This window comes from Polypterus senegalus, chromosome 8 (assembly GCF_016835505.1).
Source record: "Polypterus senegalus isolate Bchr_013 chromosome 8, ASM1683550v1, whole genome shotgun sequence".
In the NCBI taxonomy this organism is placed as follows: Eukaryota; Metazoa; Chordata; class Cladistia; order Polypteriformes; family Polypteridae; genus Polypterus; species Polypterus senegalus.
The window spans coordinates 164,467,271-164,490,840 of NC_053161.1; the positions used below are offsets into that span (position 1 = coordinate 164,467,271).

General features: G+C 43.2%; 1 protein-coding gene and 1 long non-coding RNA gene across 2 annotated transcripts in view; one reads left to right on the forward strand and one right to left on the reverse strand.

Annotated features, from left to right (window-relative positions):
• Positions 1-23,570, reverse strand: part of LOC120533372 (zinc finger protein 260-like) — a 71,355-nt gene that overhangs the window by 12,408 nt on the left and 35,377 nt on the right. The window lies entirely within an intron of this gene.
• The window catches only part of LOC120533375, a 31,820-nt gene continuing 16,090 nt past the window's right edge, over positions 7,841-23,570 (forward strand). The window contains exon 1 of the long non-coding RNA XR_005634478.1: positions 7,841-7,881. This is a non-coding gene — a long non-coding RNA (uncharacterized LOC120533375). The remainder of the gene's footprint in view (positions 7,882-23,570) is intronic.

Sequence of the window (23,570 nt, forward strand, 5' to 3'; positions counted from 1 at the left end):
ATATAAATAGAATTTATTTGGGTTCTAGCATAGTAAGGAGGAGGAAAAGGGAAAAAGAAAGTTGATTGGCTATAAAGACTATTAAAAACCAAAATGTGATACTGCAAAGATGGGGTAATGCTCAAAAAGTGGACGCCATCTCCTTCTTTTCATTTTTGTTTTAGACTGGCCTACTCCTACTACAAACCCTGAACTTAAGGTTCGTGGGGCTAAGGCAAGGTACACCAGGGTCCCTGATCTTAAAACTTTAGAGGAGGTGCCTCATCTTAAAATAGTGTAAGGGTGCCTAATCTTAAAAACAAGTGGCGTCCACTTTTTGAACAAGAGCCGCAAAGATGCACCCTTTGCTCATTTACTGTTACATAACAAAGGCTTCTTTTGGTCTTCATAACACTTCGAAAACATTGGTAGATGGGTTAGTTATCTCTGAGCAGTATGGCATACCGACATGACGGTAAAGTGACTTCATGAATATACTCAATACAAAGTATTCCCAAGTCTCCTATTGAAATATGCAATATCAGGAGATACCTCTGACCGTTCCACAGTTATTTGAGTAGGCCACATTGCACAAATGAAGACACACTCTACCAATGTTTCGCAAGTATTACGATCACCAAAAGAAGCCTTTGTTAAGGACTTGTTCCACAATGATAAATAAATAGTAGTACCTAAACTAAAGTGTTACCCCACTTTAAATAAAGTGAGGCATCTTTACAGAATTTGTGGAGATGTTTCACCTCCTAACTCAGTGATTGTACAGAAAGGAAATAAAGTATAACATGCATTCAACATGGACATACCATTTTAAAATTACAGTGGAACCTCGGTTTACGAGTGTTTTGCAAGACGAGCAAAATTTTTTAGTAAATTTTGACTTGATAAACGAGCGATGTCTTGCAATACGAGCAGTATGGATACACTTTGTCTGCTGAGCGTCATGTGATCACAACTGAGCTGATGGTTCTTCTATCTCTCGCGTGCACACCGCGCGTGTCTGTCTGTCTATGTCTCTCTCTCTTGCTGCGGGATTGTGGGTAATCGTCTCCTATTCTCCGTCTGAGTCTGTGTGCCTCACTCATATAGTCAACATCCGTACGAGCGTATACTGTTTACTAGAGCATTGTGACTGTGTGTGTGCGCGCGCTGTGAAGTGCGAATCCCCATCTTGCTCCCCAAAACACGAAGCTGAGTTTCAGTACTTTAGCAACACTAGTTTTATTCAGCTTGAAACAGCAACAGCGCTGTTATTTATTGTAGTGGGATCTTTATAATGTTCCTTGTATGACCCATTGACGGCAGGCGCTTACAGCATGTCTGCGATCTTTTTGGATGCGCTTATACGGCGAACTGCTACAGTGCTGGGAGACTGCGATTGCTTTGGGACGCTCTTCCGCGTGTCATCCCGTTGGGTGGAATCCCACATGAGTTTAGAAACTCACTCACACCAGCCATGATTGTTTTTAAAGGTAAAGTGCAGGTTAATTTGTTTTATGTATTTTTACTTTATATTTTGTATTAATCATTTTTGTATGAATAGTTTTGGGTTGTGGAACAAATCATCTGAGTTTCCATTATTTCTTATGGGGAAATTCACTTTGATATATGAGTGCTTTGGACTGCAAGCACGTTTCCGGAACGAATTATGCTCGCAAACCGAGGTTCCACTGTATTTATTTTTGATCGCAACACATCATTTAGTAGTATGTAAATTTTGTAATTATAATGAGACAGCTGAGCATTTCTTGTTACAGTATGGGGCATACAAATAAAAACTTACTAAGTTATTAGGATATTTAGAAAGGTTTAGACTTTCATAGAGCTGTGTTTTTTTTGTTTTTGCAATTTATACCTAAAAGGGGTCATTTAGGCTAAAGCCATAAGGTTTGCTTGATTCAGTATTCCCAGTAATTTTTTATCGCTCTCGTTATCCTGCATTGCACTCCAGTCCAGCAGCTCTGCCAACAGGAATTTACTGACAGGGAAAAATAAAATGAAGAAACCGGGGTCAGTGTATTCACCTTTAGAAAACTCAATGACCATTTGTTTTTGACTGAAAGGTTCCAGGGTCACAGCCAGCATCTTCTCCATTTGATGTCCTAGCATGAAGGATGAGAGCCTAGGTGATTCCTCGCTGGCGACGATGCCTGCCTCACTAAGTCATATGTTTTAGGCATGCTGTGCACTCAAATCATTTCTGCAAATCTTTCAACCTACCTTCTTAAATCTTTACTTGGTTTTGTGGTTCCTCATTGACGTACTTGCTTGACAAAGCACCAGGGGCCTCATGTATAAACGGTGCGTACGCACAGAAATGTTGCGTAAGAACTTTTCCGCGTTCAAATCGCAATGTATAAAACCTACACTTGGTGTAAAGCCACGCACTTTTCCACGGTACCTCATGCCTTGTCGTACGCAAGTTCTCCGCTCGGTTTTGCAAACTGGCGGCACCCAGCGTCAAAGCAATGCTACTGTTCTTGTGTGATTACTCATTATTTTCATGACGCGGCTTTATAAATACACAGAAACTAACCGCATATTGTTTATTAGTGTAATGCATCTGATTGTAATTAACTCGTAACAATATAATGGTAGAGGGAACAGCCATAGTATTCCAAATACCATAACTGCTTTAGCGTTGTTACTCTCACTTCTTCTTCTTCTTCTTTCAGCTCCTCCCGTTAGGAGTTGCCACAGCGGATCATCTTTTTCCATATTACTCTCACTGCACGACTCGGAGTATTTATATCACTGTATCTGAGTGTGAATCACAGCAGCAGCTGATCGGAAAGAGAATTATCGGTATACAGCATTAAGCACACGCTGTCTCAGCCACTGCAAAATGTTTTAAAGCCTTTCCTGTACGGACCTCGCGGTTCAGAAACAGTTTAATCCCAAGAACTTTAAATGCACTCAATCAATTGCTCCTTGTAGAACGGTTTGTACTTATAAGTACAATCACCCCACTGTAAACTTGCACTACAGTTATAATATCTCACACCCTGGGCCACTTTATAAAGCGGATATTTACATATGATGACGATATCATTTTTAAGGTGAAATGCAGCAAAATATGTTTGTTAAATTATACACAGAAAAATTTAACTTCATTTAAATAATCTATATTCTTCACTGGGAGTGTCGTGAAGGATAGAATAATTAAACATGTACTACGAAGATATTTCAATGTTCTTTAAACGTTTTGAAGAATCGGCGCTAAGCTTACAGATGGCTTAACTTCTATTACAGAGCTGATTGTGTGGCGATCGGTTACTTGGGGAAAGAAAAGCAAGGACTCTTGGGGTCGGCCACGCCAATATATATTGAATATAAAACAGAAAGAGAAAATAACAACACAGCTAAAAACGCAGCGACAAATTTCGACAAAAGATAAATGCTTGTCATGAGCACGAGGCTCATGAAACACATGTTTAATAATGTGCTTTAGCTCCTATCATCATGAAAATGACATCACGTATACATCTCAGTATTTTAGTTATTCAGAGAGCTGTAATATCACAAATGTAATGGACTCTGTGTCCAGTTGGAGGAAGAGAGCCAGTTTAAGAAGCAAGTAGTGATTCACACACATAGATCACATACAGTAGAAGATCAAATACAAAACAAAGCATTTAACGTGCTACTTTAATTACGATGTAATTTTGAGAAACTGGTTAATTAAACAATTTTAAGATGAAGTTTATAATGTTCTACTAAATGACAAAATAAACTACGTGATTAAAGTGGAAATGTCGAGATTGAAGTTGACATTTAGTGCTTTTTCCCCACCGTGTGCCTTTTTTCTCTGTACCCTAATAAACTTTCGTATGACACTCAGACAGTGGGCTTACAACTCTTCTTTCACGGCAACTTTGATATGTGACTTCTTTTTTATTTCCGGCACTGTGCGATTTTGTGAATGTGAGCTTTCAAGTTTCTCCAACACGCTATGTCACTCGATCAACTTCCTTTTGTTGATTATACCACGGTTTATTTGAACAAATAGTATGTTTTTCCTTTGCCTCCACTTGGTATTCGCTGAAATTCTTATATTTTCCCCGTGCTTTTCCCATTGTCTTTTCACAGAAGGCTGCGCTTAAGGGCGATTTATATTGATTTGCATATTCAAATAGGCGTAATTCTGGGAGGAGTTGGGGCGTTACATAATGCGCGTGCACGGCGTTAGTTTTCACGCTGATCGGGATTTATGTAGCGGAAGAACGTGGAAGTTGGAGTACGCACAGATTCCTGCATCTGGATTTTTCTGTGCGTAAACACATTTCGGCTTTTGTGCTTACGCCATGTTATAGTGCGAGTTCTACGCACGGCGTTATACATGAGGCCCCAGTTCATTCTGGGAAGGGCTTTCTTCATATGAAGTTAGTTCTTTGTACTTTGAAAACCTTATTTGTAGAAAAAAACTGAAACCTTGAATGTATGGTAGTGTACTTAGAAGAACACTAATAAACGAAGAATATCTGGAATTAGCCCTTTTAAAATCAGGAGCCATTGGTATTTCACAAATCTGTTACCCTTTATTCATAGTTATTTACTGTACGGGGACTGTTATTTATCTAAATAAGTAAAGTTTCTTTCTTGAACTCTTAATGTGGATTGGTCTTTTCAGAACCAAAAATGGTTTCCCCTATGGCATGACTCTGAAGAACAATTCCAATATGTTTATTATTATGAGTGCTGGATCTGAAAATCACTTCAAAACATGTAACAGCAATATCAGGAGAAATGACAGATGAGATAACATTGTGTTATTGAAACATCCTACATGGCATGGCTCACACAAAAACGAACCTTTCTTAGAAGATTCTAAATCCACCTCTCATAAGAAAAAACATCAATCGTATCTCTGAAGAACTAACTTTGGAATTTGGCAACAATTCATTAAATGTAACGATACAACACTGTTTTTTTTTTCATATTGTCAAATAACACGGGAATGAGAAGGAGACTGCGTGTGATCTCCCTGTATTAAATGCTGCATGCAGTATTTGTGGTGGGCGTATCTGCGACTTAATGTTGTGTGTCAGTGAAGGTATTTTAAATACAAAAAGAAATGCAGAAACCAAAGTGACGTTTCTGTGCGAAATCGATTAATTGCAGACCGTTAAGAGTTTTGACACTGACTTAACGTATAAACGGCAAATAATGAATTATTTATCGGCGGCGATGATGTTTCGGGGCTATTTTAAGTAGATAGCGTAACATGAAGTGAGCCGCAGACAGAGGCCAAATCGAGGGGAGGACTTACAAGTTAAGAGAATGGCACGAATGCGCTGCTCGCACAGTGATCTAAATCGCGTGCTGTAACTCTGATTGGAGCAAATGAAAAAAATACACATTTATAACGTGACGGCCACATATTCAGATCACTTACCTTCTGCCGCTCTACGATATAATACTTAAACTCAGACCTACTCAGCAGCCTGCTTTGGATACAACACGCACACAAGCAAGACTTCCGTATTTGTCGCCTCCAATGACGTCACACAGGACCGGTCTATTCAGACGTCATCAAGTGCGACGAAAACTGAAGCGTCTCTAAATTTTAACAGTAAGCTGGCGGGAGTAAATAAGACGGGGTGCTCTTGCCGTTAAGTCAATTGGCTTTATTATAAAACCAGAAGGGAGAAGTAAGTGATCCGAGTTTGGGTTCATTATTTTTCCATTCTGCCCGACTGCATTTATCTTTGCCATTCACTGGCTTCTGGTTGCGGTTATCGGTTCACATTACATTGCTAAGACACACCGCTGCTGATTCATTTATTCTGTGCTGTCAGCGAGTGTTCTCTGAGGATCGCCGAATATTCTGAGCTCGAGAATGGGTCGATTTCATGAGAAATAGCGTTTTGATTTGGGTATTTTTTTTAAAAGAGAGTAGCACAACTACAGTAGCATATAGTTCAACTAATGTTCAACTATTTTATATCAATAAGAAAAATCAGAAAATAGCTCTTCCGGGAGACAATTTTTTTTTTATTTATTTATTTATATAAGGTTTACACTTGATTTTCCCTTTAAAACCCCTTAACATTCGGGGTCATTTTTGCTAAATCGCTTGTAATTCGACCTCTCCAAATTAGAATCATTGCTGTTATTGAACTATCTGGAGTATAAACACATGTTTGGTCTCTTTGTAAAGGTAACATTCTCTAGTTTCACCCTTAGTAGTCAGAATCACTGTAGGTGTGACTGATCAAAAGTTATGCACATTAGAACTCACAAAAAAAACGAATTTTTTTGTTCTCGCCTAAGTTTTTTTATGAAAATAAAGGAAAATAAAGTTGCAGTAGGTAGGTGAGGACAGAAACACACAATGTACCAACAGAATAACTTGTTGACTACTCACATTTCAAATTTGAAAAGAATACCTGTAAAATGACATTTTACACCAGTTTTATGTGGGCATGCCCAGGGGGTTTTTAGAGGGACCATTATCCACATTTTGGAACATATGGAAAAAGTGTAATAACTTTTGAATGCTTCAACCCACAGATATCAATGAGGGCTCTACTGAAAGCTTACACCTAAAGGAATCTATATCTACATACAGTGTCACTCTATTAGTTATAAAAATAATAAAACAATAAAAAATACACATTTCTATGTAAAATAGTCAATACAAGTTATGAGCCAAAAATATATTTATATTTTTTATTTTTTACTTTTTTTTTTTTATAAAATGCACACAAACTATATATATTTCTTTTACAAACTTACAACACAGCTCAGCGTTTTTCCATGTGCCACTTGATGGCAGCAATCACTAGCAAGCAGAAAGCACAAGGGCGTGGCACGTCGCTCTCCGCCATTACATGTCCCCTGTGCCGGTTGAATACTTTCGCAACGCGTACATGCATCTATTATTTAATCAAGCGTTTATTTACGTTTAAACTTCTACTTTTATTCATATTTAAACTGCGAAAAAACTTGGCGAAATCACAATAAACAACCACGCACCAACTCTGCAGACTGGCACAAATGCCACCTTCACGAAGCTGCGATTGTTTTTTTTACAAGTTAAGCATAGCAAGTCACATATCAAAATGCTCGTCTGCTCATTGGCTGTAAGTTTTGAGTGTCAGTCACAGTGTCCAATCAAACTGGTAGATTCTACCAGAGTTTGAAGCAGACGTCATCATCTAAAGCTTTCTGTGACACTGGTTGGCTATACGAGGTGCCAGTCAACCCCAGACCCGTCGTAATTGGCCAAGTTAGGTGTCGATCTGAAGCTAACACTTCCGCGAGCATTTATTTACGCTTCTCGGTACTTTAATTCATATTTAAAATGCGAAAAAACGTGGCGAAATCACAATAAACAACCACGAACCAACTCTGCAGATTGGCACAAATGCCACCTTCGCGCCGATTCTATCGCTTTGTTTACAAGTTAGTATAGCAAGTTACATATCAAAATGCTCGTCTGCTCATTGGCTGTAAGTTTTGAGTGTCAGTCACAGTGTCCAATCAAACTGGTAGATTCTACCAGAGTTTGAAGCAGACGTCATCATCTAAAGCTTTCTGTGACACTGGTTGGCTATACGAGGTGCCAGTCAACCCCAGACCCATCGTAAATGGCCAACTTAGGTGTCTTTCGAAAGCTAACACTTCCGTGTTTCATGCGGTAGCATGGTTATCACCGACAGAAACAAATTACGTCTAATATGAGCAATATAAGTGAAAAAAAATTACTTAGGTGGTCTCAAGTTATGAAGCATTTTCTGGAGTTTTTGTCCCTTTGAGAATATATCGTGTGTTTTGGACCTAAATCGTTTTACTGGATTATATTCGCTGGAGCCTTACGGACACAATGGGATCAAATCTGCTCGGAAATATTGATGTTTGACTTGCAGGGGGTCTTCAAAGGTAGGCACAGTCAACTCTTAAAAGTATGTACTTCTCTGTAAAAAAGGCTTTAGTGTCAGTGCTGTGGTTGTTGTGTGTCAAAATGGTTTATATCATCGGAAAGACGAGACTTTGAAGTTTCATTTGATGGGTGGGGTGTCGAGATGCATGGCAGATGGGCATGCACACATTACTGTAACGTTTTTGAACCGCTGTTATGTCCCGGGACCGGGACGTGTGCGCGTTTTAAGGTACGAGAGGTGTATTTCGATTCTTCCGATTAAGCAAGATGGATATGCGTGCGACGCGCGTCTCGTCAGACACGTTTAAAAAGGATTCTTCTTTATTGATTGCTTTGCTCATTCCAAGAATATATAAGATACAGATAAAGCTGATATCTTTTTTTATACAATGTATCAAAAAGAAAGCATAATACTTTTTAAATTAAGTTTAAATTTATTGAGGATGAAAAGCCTTTAAGTAATAGATTTACTTAATTGTTTGTTTTGGTGGCATCACAAATATGTAAGTGTAGTTTAGTTATTTAATAAATCATATCTATCTATCAATTATAGTGCTCTTCGGTTCTATCTGTCTGTCAGTCTATATTAGTGCCTTTCATCCATCTATCTATTATATAGTGCCTTTCATCTATCTATTATAGTGCTCTTCAATTCTAACTATCTATCAATCAATCAGTGCTCTTCAATTCTATCTATTATAGTGCTCTTCAATTCTATCAATCTCTCTATCATATACTGCCTTTCTTATTTGTCTGTCTGGTTGTACCCTTCTGGACAGCCTCATCTTGTGTCTGTAAAATGTATCTAGTGGTATAATTAATTATAAAGAGTTTGTATTAGCTAAAGGAGACATAATCAAATTGTAATGGTATGTAGCAACTTTGAGAGGGAACTCCTTACCAGTTAATTTCTTCAAGTCTAAGAAAACTTTTCTCCAAGAAGAGCTGACAAATAGACAATTAAGAAAATAAATGTGTTCAAAATATTCTGTAGCCCCTTTACAGAACACACAAGCATCATTAACATTAAAGAACTCACATTGTGTTTTATTAATTTGATATCTGTGCAGTGTTTTAAACAGAAAATCATTTAGCTTGATATGAAATCAAAAAAAACTGGTGGTCACTTTGTTGAGGTGACCAATAAATTGTTAATGATTTATGATCAGATTTATAAATTAATAAGCGCCTTATACAATTATTGCACTTCTTCATTATATTACATTGACTTTTAGATGATAACCTGTTTAATGAGAAAGTGCCCAATGGTTTGATTGCCTTTAGTTAAAAAAAAAAAATCTGAATAGGGTCCCATACAATTTTACTTTCTCTTATTGAAGAGACTGGCTGTGCTTACCCATCTAAGAACAGTGGAAATCTAAGTAATCAATGAAGACGTTTGCTTCACCTCTGTTACACACCATTTGGTGCAGGATCCATGAGAGCAGTGCTAAAGTTTGTGATGCGCCATCTGTTAGATAGCAGAGACATACTGTAATGACTGGACAGACGCACAGACTCTTATCGATTTATTAAGGTGAAAATTTCCTCATTTTGAAGACAAGTCAGAACAGGCAGTTTTTATCATTAATTAGTGAACCAATAAAATGTTATTAAACCATTTACTTAAGAATAGCAGTCTTCTCTCACGGCTCATAAGATTCAGTGTCTCGTGGAGAAGAATTGCACGTGTTAAGTAAAACTCCACTCCTCAGAACTTGTTAATGAAGGGCGGTCCGTTTCTTAGGTGGTTTACTAATTTTTCAGGCTCATAATAGCTGCAACTCTGACCTGTGAACTTTCCTAACAATTAAAATTGGGCTTGCAGTTCCATTTACAACAAGGACTTTTAAGAATTTTTTTGATTGAGATGATTTTAATAGCTCAGTGGAGTGTAAAGAAATCAAGGACATTAAACTCCTCACCTGTTATTCTGTTTTTAAAAACAACCTTTTGGACTTTGGAGCTCATTCTTGGGTTACAAATAAAAAGAATCTCGAGCACATTTGCACATCTTTTCATCCCTTGCCACTGTTACTGACATTCTTAAACATTGCTGTCCAGGTGTCAGTTGCTTTCTGTCTACTGTGCAGACAACTAGAAAATCACAGAAAACGTGTCACATAATCACTCCTGTTGTTTCATTGCAGGTGATAAAGAAAATAATTGACAAATCCAGAGAACTCTCAGCGCTCTTATGTTGTTTAGGTAGAAAACTAATTTAAACTTAGCTGAAATAGTATCACAATGTTTTTCACACAACTTGGAATATGAAGTTCACGGCCAGCATCTGTTTGACACAGAAGATGGCACGTTGTGGATGGAGCAAGTCATGAGTGACGTGTACCGAAAGGCAGCTCACTCACAACGCTTTCACACACACGGCAGACCTGACAATGTATACAAATGCAAGAAAAATAGAGTTCAATTACTTGCTTTGTGCTACAGGAAGTTACTGAAGACTGTACATCTGGAAGGATTTGACTTTAAAATACTGCTTATGGTTTATAAAGCCTTAAATAATCTCGCTCCATCTTATATATCGGAATGCCTGACACGTTATATTCCAAATCGTAACCTTAGATCTTCAAATGAGTGTCTCCTTAGAATTCCAAGAACAAAACTTAAAAGAAGTGGTGAGGCGGCCTTCTGCTGCTATGCACCTAAAATCTGGAATAGCCTGCCAATAGGAATTCGCCAGGCTGATACAGTAGAGCACTTTAAAACACTGCTGAAAACACATTACTTTAACATGGCCTTCTCATAACTTCACTTTAACTTAATCCTGATACTCTGTATGTTCAATTCTTCATAATAACTATTCATGGTAGTTCTAAAATCCGTACTGACCCCTACTCTCTCTTCTGTTTCTTTTTCCGGTTTCTTTGTGGTGGTGGCCTGCGCCACCACCACCTACTCAAAGCATCCTGATGCACCAACATTGATGGACTGAAAGCCAGAAGTCTACGTGACCATCATTATCAAGTCCTTCCATGAAAACCCTAAATACAAAGAGGACTGTTTCATTTATGTTAGGTAGATTGCCCAGAGGGGACTGGGCGGTCTCTTGGTCTGGAACCCCTACAGATTTTATTTTTTTCTCCAGCCTTTGGAGTTTTTTCTGTCCACCCTGGCCATCGGACCTTACTTATTCTATGTTAATTAATGTTGACTTATGTTTATTTTTTATTGTGTCTTCTATTTTTCTATTCTCCATTTTGTAAAGCACTTTGATTTACATTGTTTTGTATGAAAATGTGCTATATAAATAAATGTTGATTGATTGAAGGATAGATGGAAGGTGAGATTTAGCAGTGAGGTTAGGGTTAGGGTGGCGTAGTGGGTAGCGCTGCTGCCTCGCAGTAAAGAGGCCTGAGTTTGTTTCCCGGGTCCTCCCTGCATGAAATCTGCATGGGTTTCCTCCCACAGTCCAAAGACATGCAGGTTAGGTGCATTGGCGATCCTAGTATGTGCTTGGTGTGTGTGTGTGCCCTGCGGTGGGCTGGCACCCTGTCCGGGATTTGTTCCTGCCTTGTGCTCTGTGCTGGCTGGGATTGCCTCCAGCAGAGCCCTGTGACCCTGTGTTCGGTTGTAGCTGGTTGGACAATGACTGACTGACTGACATAGCAGTGAATGAAGTGCAGTTTGAGTAGAGCTATATTGAAATGCTGGTGCATGTACTGAGTCACATACTCACAGTGGTTTGAAGGGATATTCCAAGGACTTGTTCCTTAATTGTCCCTTATAGCAAACTGACAGCTTTCCCACTTCATTGGACTCCTTGTGTATGGCATCTGATGTCACTGAAACCATCAATAATAAGGTCAAGAATTTCACGCTGCAGATTTGCCTTCATAGGTCCCATGTTACTACTTTGTTTCCACTAAAATTAAATAAGTACAAATTAAGTTAAACATGAAGCAAATCCAGAGGCCTGCCATCCAGCACTTTTTATTTTTAAACACAGTAAACAAGTGATGAATACTGGTGGGCCACAACTTGTAAGGTGGTCCTCCTCAAGCCTTTTGGACCTTCACACCACACTTCCTAATCTCTCTATATATAAAATCCAATGTCTGTTTGTCTGTCTGCATTTCATGACAGAACTATTTCACGGATTTAGATTGGGTTTTTTTCAATAACTTGCTTGAACATTCCGGTTGATTTTGCGACTTCTCTCATCACACTAAGTATCATAGTTCACTTGTGGTACTGATTTATTTGTGCAAATCTGAGAGAGTCGCAGTATGGGGGGGGCGAGCCCTCCTCACTCACGCTTCAGCCTCGGGGCATGTAGCTTACCACTACGTTAGTGAACGAGAGAGCTACTTAAAGGATTTAGATCAGGCTTTTTTCTATAATTCGCTTGAACATTCTGTTAATTTTGTGACTTTTCTCATACAATACAATACAATACAGTTTATTTTTGTATAGCCCAAAATCACACAGGAAGTGCCGCAATGGGCTTTAACAGGCCCCCAGCCTTGACTCTCTGAGAAGACAAGGAAAAACTCCCAATAAAAACCTTGTAGGGAAAAATGGAAGAAACCTCGGGAAAGGCAGTTCAAAGAGAGACCCCTTTCCAGGTAGGTTGGGCGTGCAGTGGGTGTCAAAAGTAGGGGGTCAATACAATACAATATACACAACAGAACAATTCCTTAAGACAGCATAATAACAAAAATTTTAGAAGTACGGTTTAACAGTAGATGATATGACATAATTAGGTTTGGATATTTTTAGAGTCCTGGAGACCTCATCCATCTAGCTGCCTCCCCATTTGGCCATGCCACGGCTGAAACGTTGCTCCGATGAAAGGACCCCTCTTTCCCATGATTCCTGTGATCCTCCATCAGGGATGACTTTACCATAGGCAGGCAAACAACTTGGCAGGTGGGCCGTGGCACCAATGGCCACATTTGGGTACCGAGAAAAGAAACAGAATAGGTGAGGGTTAGTATTCAAATATAATTATCATGTTACTTATGTTATAGTGCTAATGACTAACAACAGAGATACAGTCTGTACAGTTAATCAGCAGCTCTAGTCAGGGTGTGATAAACTGAAGTAGTGAGTCTTCAGCTGGGATTTAAAGGCTGAGACTGAAGGGGCATCTCTTATGGAAGCAGGAAGACCATTCCACAGTTTAGGGGCCCTGTAACTAAAAGCTCGACGCTAAGTATCATTTAGTTGCACGAATCCGAGAGAGACATGCTGTGGGCCGAGGGGCTGTGGGCCGAGGCCCTCCTCACTCACACACCAGCCTCGGGGTGTGTACCTTACCTCCGCTTAGTTAGCAAACGACAGAACCACTTAACGGATTTAGATCAGGCTTTTTTTCTAGAATTTTCTTGAACAATCCGGTTGATTTTGTGACCTCCCTCATTTCACTATGTATCATACTCTGCTTGCTGTACCGATTTATTTGCGCAAATCCAAGAGAGACGCAGTGGGCTGAGGGGAGAAGGGGGGAGAGGCCCTCCTCACTCACATGCCAGCCTCGGGTTGGGTTGTGTTCATTAACTCCGCTTAGCTAGCGAATGAGAAAACTACCTCACGGATTTAGATCAGGCTTTTTTCTAGAATTTTCTTGAACATTCTGGTTGATTTTACGATCTCTCTCGTGGCGCTAAAAGTCATACTTCACTTGCAGTACCGATTTATTTGCACGGATCCAAGAGAGATGCAGCGGGCTGCGGGGAGGGGAGTGGGGCCCTCTTCACTCATGCACCAGCCTCTCACCTTAACTCTACTAAGCTAGCGAACGAGAGAACTACTTAACGGATTTAGATCGTTTCTTTTTTCATAATTTGCTTGAACATTCCAGTTAATTTTGTGACTCCTCTCAGCATGCTAAGAATAATAGTTTGCTTGCAGGAGCGATATAATTGCGCTAATCCGAGACAGAGGCTGCGGGCCGAGGAAATGGGGGCAGGGCCCTCCTCACTCACCCCACTGCACGCCCAACCTACCTGGAAAGGGGTCTCTCTTTGAACTGCCTTTCCTGAGGTTTCTTCCATTTTTCCCTACAAGGTTTTATTGGGAGTTTTTCCTTGTCTTCTCAGAGAGTCAAGGCTGGGGGGCTGTCAAAAGGCAGGGCCTGTTAAAGCCCATTGCGGCACTTTCTGTGTGATTTTGGGCTATACAAAAATAAATTGTATTGTATTGTATTGTATTGTATTGTATTGTACTCACACTCTGCTTAGTTAGCGAATAAGAGAACTACTTCACAGATTTAAATCAGGTTTTTTTACTAGCATTTGCTTAAACATTCCGGTTGATTTTGCGACTTCTCTCATTGCGCTAAGAATCATAGTTAGTTTACTCGAGTGATATATTTGTGGTAATCTGAGACAGAGGCTGTGGGCCGAGGGAAGGGGAAAGCGTGACATCAGGAGTAGGGAGTCAGGCAGGGCCCTTCTCACTGTCCTGTTTCACTAACACGTGGGCATGTCTAGTTACTGTCAATATGCTTTAATGTGATTTCTCTAAACTATTTGACTGAGAGAGTGCTATAGAAAAAAATTCAATAGTTTTAGATCTGATTGGTGTATTTATGGTGGTATTAAATCCTGTTCGTTCAACGGCAAGAAAGAAACAGCCACCATTTACTGTAACCACTTTTCTTAACACAAGTCTGTTGATGTACTGGTTACAATTCCTAGACGGTAGCCCACATTCCCAGTCCTCTTTTTATTACACACACACCCACACACACATACACAGGTCCTTTGTTGATGGCTTTGCAATCCATTTGACGTGCTGCTTCATTAAATGCCATGTCAGCATTCAGTACATTCTTGGAATTTAGATCTTCTGACCTGCATACATAAACAAAGACACCTTTGTGATGAAAAGAACTTAAAATTCAGGGTTGTTTAATGCATTAAGTACCATAATGTGGATGAAGAAATTAAGCGTGACTGCTACACTACTTACTCTAGTGGTGTTCTAACGCAGGTTATACCTTCCTTCCCTCTACAGTCTGACCATTATCTGCAACCTTCAATAAGGCACTTGGATAACTGACTTTATTACATGAAGCACATGAAGATCTCTTCTTATGGGATTTTTCTTTTTTGCATGATGTTTGTGTGACAAACTTGAAAGAAGTAATGTGGCCTGACAAATCGTTCCCGACCATTGGACCAAGGACAGATTTGACGTCATTGTCCTCAAAGAAATGTCAGTCCATTATTCCTGATAGATGAAAACAAACTTATTGACCTAAAAAATGCACAAGTATTGTAATACAAAATGAATATGTGAACCGTGGCCCCATAATGCCCGGCAGTAGTGTTCCTCCCCCCTTTGGAGATATTGCAGCCCAAACGTGTACTTTAATGGGATGCTTTGACGTAAGCGTGTATGCCTGTCATCCAAAAGGACAGGAGGATAAATTCTCTAGGACAGATTCGTCAGCAAAAAAAACATTTTGAAAGGTTTCAACAGTAGTGAGCCTATTTTGCGCCTGCTCAAATTTCAACAGTTTTTTTTTTGTTAATGGTTAATGATAGTCAGCCTATGGTAAGATGGGAATAGAAAGTTAAGAAACAGAGCCGTCAACAGCCTTGGTACACGTAGTCTTTTATGTTTGCAAAAGGTCTTTTAACACAGTGGTCCCCAACATTTTTGACACCAAGGACCGCTTTACTAGAAGCAAATTTTTTCAGGGACCGAGAGGGTTGCCAGGCTGGGGCTTGTGGGGTGATTATGGGCGGGTTCGTAGGGCAGTTTTATACACAATTTACATTACATTTCTATTATTAAGTTATAATTTAGTAATAGAAATTATACAGCTTACCATAATGCAGAATCAGTGAGAGCTCTGAGCTTGTTTTCCTGCAACCAGACGATCCCATCTGGGGAAGATGGAAGACAGTGAGATGCGAAGTGTGTTGCTTATGTTCAGTCTACTCCGTAATCTCGTTTTGGTTGCTGTCACTGCAGAAAACGCTGCCTCACAAAGATAGGATGTTGGAAATGGAAGCAGCTTCAATAGCTTCTTTCACGTTAATTTAATCTTCTCCTGCCTACAAGTTATGCTGACGAGAATTTTTCTCAGCATTTCCTTGCGATAACACACTTTCAGGGTGCGAATGATAACCAAATCCAATGGCTGAAGCACTGCCGTGCAATTGGCTAGGAGGAATTCAACGTGAACAATATCTAAATGCGGATGCATGTTGTGGGCAGCACAATTATCAATCAGAAGTCAAATCATCCTTTTCTTCTTCTTCATGTATTGTGAGGTTTCTGAACTCTTTTGGGATCCTCCCACCCAATGGGAATGACACGCTGAAGTGCGTCCCAAAGCGCAATTGCTACGTCTGTGTAATATTGGTTGTCCATTACAGGGGCAGCGAATCAGGCTCACAGTATGTTGTCCCGTTGACGGAGTCCCAGAGAGTTTAAAAACGTCAAATTTTCTTGAAAAAGAGTGCCGAATTAATAGGAATTTTTCTTGAACGAGCATCACTGAACCACATAAAAATGGCTTTTTCTGCGTCTTCAAATGCAGCAGTTTGCATATGTTGGCAATCCGAGATTTTTCTTCTTTTTTTGCATATAACAAAGACATATGCATTATATTTGTCATTCCAACAGATTGCACATCACACACATTAACACTGTTATCGTGTTTTTCGTGTCTGCCATTTCTATAGGAGGGTGACAATGAGTTAAATTCCAATGGATGTTTTTCAAATGTTGATGAGCAATAAGCAAAAGGTATCACTGAAAACAAAAACAGCAAAAAAACAGTACGAGGAAAGTTTCAAGAAAGAAAAACAAATTTACAATGTTTCTGTTTGGGGATTGTTGTGCAAATGTGCACAACTGAGCTGCGACCACAGAACTAACTGCTCTGTGGATGATTCATTCAAGCATTTCAAGGTCACTTCATTGTAATGAAAGTATCTGCTGGTGAATGTACTTCGTAGTAACGAGATTTCTATAGACTCGTATCATATGGGGAAACTGTCAGAAACATAAAAAATACTTTGTTGTAGTACTCTCTCACCTCGGTCTCTCTCCCCTCTCTGCGCTGCTGCAAAGCCTCGCCCACCTAGTGTTCTGAAAAGTGTCCTCAGTGAAGGGGGCAACCTTTTTGCTGTTGCCCTTCACTGAGTGAGTCTCCGTTGCCGGCGGACCTGGGGTTGGGGACCCCTGCTCTAACAGGTAATTGAGTTGACTGACAAGTATATTGTGACCTGCAGGTGGCACTCCAGCTCCCAAAACCCAAACCAGTCCAGCACAGTGCACAGGTTTATTTTGTGGGAAACGCTTCCCACAGCATTGTCACAGTTTAAAGCACAGCAACATTCTGTCTTCATCTCTTCTTCTTCTTCTTCTACTCTTCCCTGCCTCTGCCTCCACTCCTCCCCCAGCAAATGTTGTCCATCCATCTCCCGACTCTGGCTTCTGGAGCAGTGGTAGCTGGCTCCTTTTATCCTGCACCCATGAGCACTTCCTGAGGTCCATTAGCACGGTCTGGAAGCACTTCTGGGTGAAGCTGAAGCCCAATGAAATAAGGCTCCACAGTCCCCTGTCGGTGCCCAAAGAACCTAACAGGGCAGTCCCAAACTCCAACTCCCATGAAGTCGTGTGGGAATCCGAGGCACCACTGCAACCAAGGGGGATTGACATCTAGCAGTCCAGGGGAGATAATGCCCTGTGCATGTTCTCTTCCCCGGTCCTTCCACAACAGAGGTGTCCCTGCCAGATAAGGGCATTTGCTGTCCACCACAATACTGTGTCCAGCGGAGACCGCTGGCTCCCTGGGAAAGAGTTCTTTTGAGATTGTGGCATGTTACATAACCCAAATCTATATAGATATAAAATAAAAGGTGATACCCCTCTCTAGTGATACGCGGTAACAAATCACACAAAAGAAATAAATTAGCTTTGTTTAATGTTGGCTTAAGCTGCATAACAGGCGAGGAAAGCAAATGGCAAAACCCAGTCTGGGAGTGGGGGCCCGATGTGTACAGTCTGCCATCTTCACCAGATTTTCAGTAGCGAATGACATTATCTCCCATCCGTCCATCGACTTCTAAAGCGGGCTTTTCCATTTTCCAAGGCTTTATACTGTTTTCTCCACGTGCAGGCCCCCACTTAGGTGAATCATGCAATTCCAACCAAGGCAACGAGGATATGGTTTCATGCTGACCTTGACAGACAAAAAACAGTTTACAGCAGTCCTCAGTGTGACTGCCTATTTCACAATTGTCCATAACTGTCTTGTCTTCTAATGCTTGCCTAGCAGTTCTTACAGTGGGGCAAAAAAGTATTTAGTCAGCCACCAATTGTGTAAGTTCTCCCACTTAAAAAGATGAGAGAGGCCTGTAATTTTCATCATAGGTATACCTCAACTATGAGAGACAAAATGAGAAAAAAAAATCCAGAAAATCACATTGTCTGATTTTTGAAGAATTTATTTGCAAATTATGGTGGAAAATAAGTATTTGGTCACCTACAAACAAGCAAGATTTCTGGCTCTCACAGACCTGTAAATTCTTCTGTAAGAGGCTCCTCTGTCCTCCACTTGTTGCCTGTATTAATGGCACCTGTTTGAACTCGTTATCAACATAAAAGACACCTGTCCACAACCTCAAACAGTCACACTCCAAACTCCACTATGGCCAAGACCAAAGAGCTGTCAGAGGACACCAGAAACAAAATTGTGGACCTACACCAGGCTGGGAAGACTGAATCTGCAATAGGTAAGCAGCTTAGTGTGAAGAAATCAACTGTGGGAGCAATTATTAGAAAATGGAAGACATACAAGACCACTGATAATCTCCCTCGACCTGGGGCTCCACACAAGATCTCACCCCGTGGGGTCAAAATGATCACAAGAACGGTGAGCAAAAATCCCAGAACCACACTGGGGGACCTAGTGAATGACCTGCAGAGAGCTGGGACCAAAGTAACAAAGGCTACCATCAGTAACACATTACGCCACCAGGGACTCAAATCCTGCAGTGCCAGACGTGTCCCCCTGCTTAAGCCAGTACATGGGCAGAGCATCTGGATGATCCAGAAGAGGACTGGAAGAATGTCATATGGTCAGATGAAACCAAAATAGAACTTTTTGGTAAAAACTCTACTCGTCGTATTTGGAGGAGAAAAAATTGCCGAGTTGCATCCAAAGAACACCATACCTACTGTAAAGCATGGGGGTGGAAACATCATGCTTTGGGGGTGTTTTTCTGCAAAGGGACCAGGACGACTGATCCGTGTAAAGGAAAGAATGAATGGAGCCATGTATCGTCAGATTTTGAGTGAAAACCTCCTTCCATCAGCAAGGGCATTGAAGATGAAACGTGGCTGGGTCATTCAGCATGACAATGATCCCAAACACATTGCCCGGGTAATGAAGGAGTGGCTTTGTAAGAAGCATTTCAAGGTCCTGTATTTTATATATATATATATATATATATATATATTGTAATGGATGGCCGGCCATTTATCCCGGCCAATACCCCAAGCTGCCAGGTGGAGCCCTCCTTGCAGCAAGGAGGTCCCCAGAAGACCAGCAGGGCATCATGGACATTGGAGTTTTTATGCAAAGCCCTGCTGGATGCCGTGGGGGCCACAGGAGGGAGCTGCAGGGAGGACCGAAGGCTTCTTCGTGCCCTGTGACCCGGAGGTTCGTCACAGGAAGAGCGACGGACTTCCGGGTTGAAGAAAGGGACTATTTACCCTGACCTGGAAGGGAAAAGGACTTGTGGACTATTGGGCAGAAACACTTCCGGGTCAGGGATTATAAAAGGACTATGGGAACTCCCAGACAACGAGCTGAGCTGGGTGGAAGGGTGGCAACGCGTCTGGGAGCTGGAGGATTGGTTATTTGTTTATTATTGATTGTATTGTGAGTTATATGAGTATTGTGGAGGAGAGTGTGCTTTGTACACTGTGGAAGAAAAATAAAGTCGATTTGTGGACTTTTACCTGGTGTCTGGAGTCGTGGACAGGGGTTCAAGGGAGCGAGGGCGCCCCCTATCGTTCACAGTGGCGTAGCCGGCAGGATGCTCCGCCTGGTGCAAGGCGGGGACCTGGATCAAAATGTCTGTGAACGGGCCGGCGCAGCAGCGGATCCCACACACTGGCCGCAGGAGCGGCCTGTGCACAGCCCGCTGAGCGTTTACCCAGGGACCGCCGCCGGACCGCATATGGCCGAAGCTTCCCAGGTGCGGAGGAAGGACCATGGGCATTGCTGGAGTGCAGCGGGCTCCCGCAAGCACGCCGCGGCAGAAGGCGCCCGGGACGGCAGGCGCCTATCGAGGCCATGCCGGGGACGTTTCCCCGGACAGACAGGACCCGGGAGGTAAGTTTCCTGCTCGCAGGGGAAGGGCCCGCATCTGTTTTTTCTTCAACAGGCAGGGGCCGCCCGGATCCTTGTCGGTGGCAGGGGCCTGTCGAACCGCGGCGCCTTGTTAGCGCCGCAGCAGCCGGGAGAGCTGCTAAAAGGGAGACGCTGCAACCTGAAGAGCCAGCATGCCGCCGCACTGGGGAGGAAAGAGCCAAAATGGCCGCGGGCCGGATGTCCCGCCCGCTGACAGGCACGGGATTGGCTGGTGTGTCTTGTGTGCCCGCCAAGGATTGGACGGAGGCGGGACCAAGGAACGCCAGTCTCGTGCCTAAGAAGGACCCGATTGGGCCAGAGGGATTGGCCCAGAGAAGGCAGGCGTCGCGTGGAGCTGATGGACAGGTAAGCTCCCCGACGTCTGTCTCTTTCTTTCCACCAGCGGCTCGCCGCGTGTCGGAGGAATCCCTTTGGCCCGCCGAGCCGTCTTTGCAGCAGGTGCTAGATGATCTCGTGCTCCGTTTGGAGCAGCTGAAGGGGAAGGCGGTGGCCGGAGAGACGCCGCGGTGACGGAGAATCGCACGACGCTGGAGCCTTTGGCAATCGGGACATCGCGGGGAAGGTGAGTTATACCGTCCCGTACAGCATGAAGGGGGATCCGCCGAACATGGTCGCGACTTACTTAAGGAGGACCGACTTCAAGTAAGCGATCCCCCCACAGCGGACGCGGCAGTGCAGACGGCCGATCGCACGAGGAGAGCGAGCACGCAGGCGCTGGCAGGACAATGGCTGATGAGTGCCCTGGGTCCTAGCGCCCTGCGCTCCAAGCCCGCGGCAGTCGCATGTCGCTCTGCAGGGGCGAGCGGTGCTGGAGTTGAGCTATTCCCATGCTCAGACCCAGACCGTCAAGCCGTCCAAGAGAAGAAGGAGGAACCGAAGGGTGAGTGCCGGTTCCTCCGATAGGAGAGGACGCGGCGCTGGGTGCGCGCGTCCGGAGAAGGGCCGTCCTCTGTGCGGGCAGAGGAAATCCCCTTGGCGGCTGGGCGAGCTGCCTTCGAGAGCGGTGCCGCGGACGACGAGCGGGCGGGCATGGCACCTGCGGCGGAAGACTTCAGAAGGCAAGTTAGGGGCTGTCGGAAGGGGGCAGGAGCACTGCGGGTACGGAGACTGGCAGGGCGCTCGGGGTGAGTGTCCTGGCAGTGCTTCTGGCCCTCTTTTTCCTTTTTCCACAGGCCCGAAGCCCCAACGAGCACTGAGGACGACGTCGTCAGGGACCTGCCCTCCTGAAACGGGCCGCTCCGTGGGAGAGCTCCACGCCGGGAGGCCAATAGTGTCCCAGCAGGGGGGGACAACGGGGGCGAGAGCGGCGCGGACCAGAGGGGCACGTTTGCGTTGGTGGGGGTGCTGAAGAAAGATGTCCCAGGGTGCCGTGGTGGACCCTGGGGACATAGTAGGACCCTCTCCGGGGACGTGCTGCCCTTTCGGGTTGTGCCGTTCGGACCCACGTGTCCTCGCTAGCGGTGGGGCACTGTGGTCCCCGACCGGGGCTGGAGCCCGGCCGGGACGCCCAGGAGGACGAGACGAGGGCTTGTGCCTCCTCCAGACCGCTGAGGCGTCCGTCCTGGTTCTGTTGGGAACCACGGGTCGAGGGCATGGAAGCCCTACCTGTAGGGGCCCGTGGTCACCGCCAGGCGGCGCCGATGCCGGTTTATCCCGTGTGGTCGCCGGCGGGGCTGGAGCCCGGCCGGACGCTTGGAGGACCAGAGGAGGCGAGTGCCTCCTCCAGACCAAGTGGGGGCGTCCGTCCTGGTTAGGCAGGGGGCCTCGGGTACAGGGCATGGAAGCCCAGCCCTGTAGGGACCCGTGGCCACCGCCAGGCGGCGCCCCAGGGCCTAATTATCCCGGGAGCTGGTGTGGCGGAAGTGCCGGGGGGAAGACTTAATGTGGCGCCCGGAGAGCTGCCAGGAGGACAGCCGACACTTCCGCCACGCTGGGGCGTGGCCAAGGAGCGGATACTGGGAACACTTGCGGCTCATCCGGGAGCATTTATATAAGGGGCCGCCTCCCTCCAGTCATTGGTGGATGTCGGGAGGAAGCGGACAGAGCTTAAGGAAGGACTGGAGGCGGCCGGGAAGGCACAAGAGACTGTGGGCCTGGACTTTGGGGAAATCGGTGCAAGAAGGCACTGGGGTGCGTGAGCACAAACTTGTAAATAGTGTTGCTTAATAAATGGTGTGTGGTGAAAATATGATGTCCGTCTGTCTGTGCGGGGCCAGCGTTCATATATATATATATATATATATATATATATATATATATATATATATATATATATATATATATATATGAGATACATATTTTGTAAGTCTTTATTTGTAACTTAGACAAAGCAAATGTAATATTAGTCTTACATTATTGATAAGAACAATGATGGTTTGATTATTAAGACCCCCAAGTCTTTAGGACTGAGTCTTTGTAATTTTACAACCGGGTCGGTAGAAGTGCTTAAGACCAGTTTGGACCAGTAATTCTCTGCAGGACTCTCTCAATCAACCCCCACAGGAACACCAGACTACCCAGCTGGCAGGCTTCAACTTAACAAACTATATTGGGTGCAGGTGTGAAACCCATTCTGTCGCACTGGAATTCTATTGGTCTAAACTTGCCTGTTTGGTTTTAAATCAGAAGCCATTAAGTACCACGACACCCTATTGGCTGTAAGATTTTGACAGAGTCTACAGATTTGCTTGCTTTACCCCTCCCGGTCACTCTTACGCCATCGCCATGAAGGAGCAACTCACACACCATGAACTGAAAAAGGACAACACAATGGAGAGTACACCTTGGCAGCCATATTGAGACAGGCATGTGGCCTGTTCTGAAGAAAGCTGATCACAAAATAAGGCCTTAACTTGAGACATTTTAAGTAACTAACAAGTCTGTGTGCCGCCTGAAACTACACATCAACATTTATCAGGATGTATGGTTGCCAGTATTCACTTGTACTTTGCTTATTGCTATTATTTATGAATATTATCAATAATACATTATTGAAAGTTGTAACTTAACACCTACTTGTCTTTTACTACACCTAATTGCCTGAGGTTATAAATGTTGAAGGGAAGGTGGAGAGAAGTTATAAAGTTCAATACCTTATAAACAGTGGTAAGTCTGGAAGAGTTGAGGTATTCTGACAAAGGCTACATATTAATAAAACCAAAGGGGAATGCAGAGTAATATAATACTCTACCAAGTCAAAAACAAATGCCTATGCTTAAATATTGCAGTTCATGAATAGCGCGTCTCATAATGTTCTTTAAATTGCGTCAGTACTTTCAAGCTTGTTTAATGACAGTGCCGTGTGCACAACATTTTAAGGAC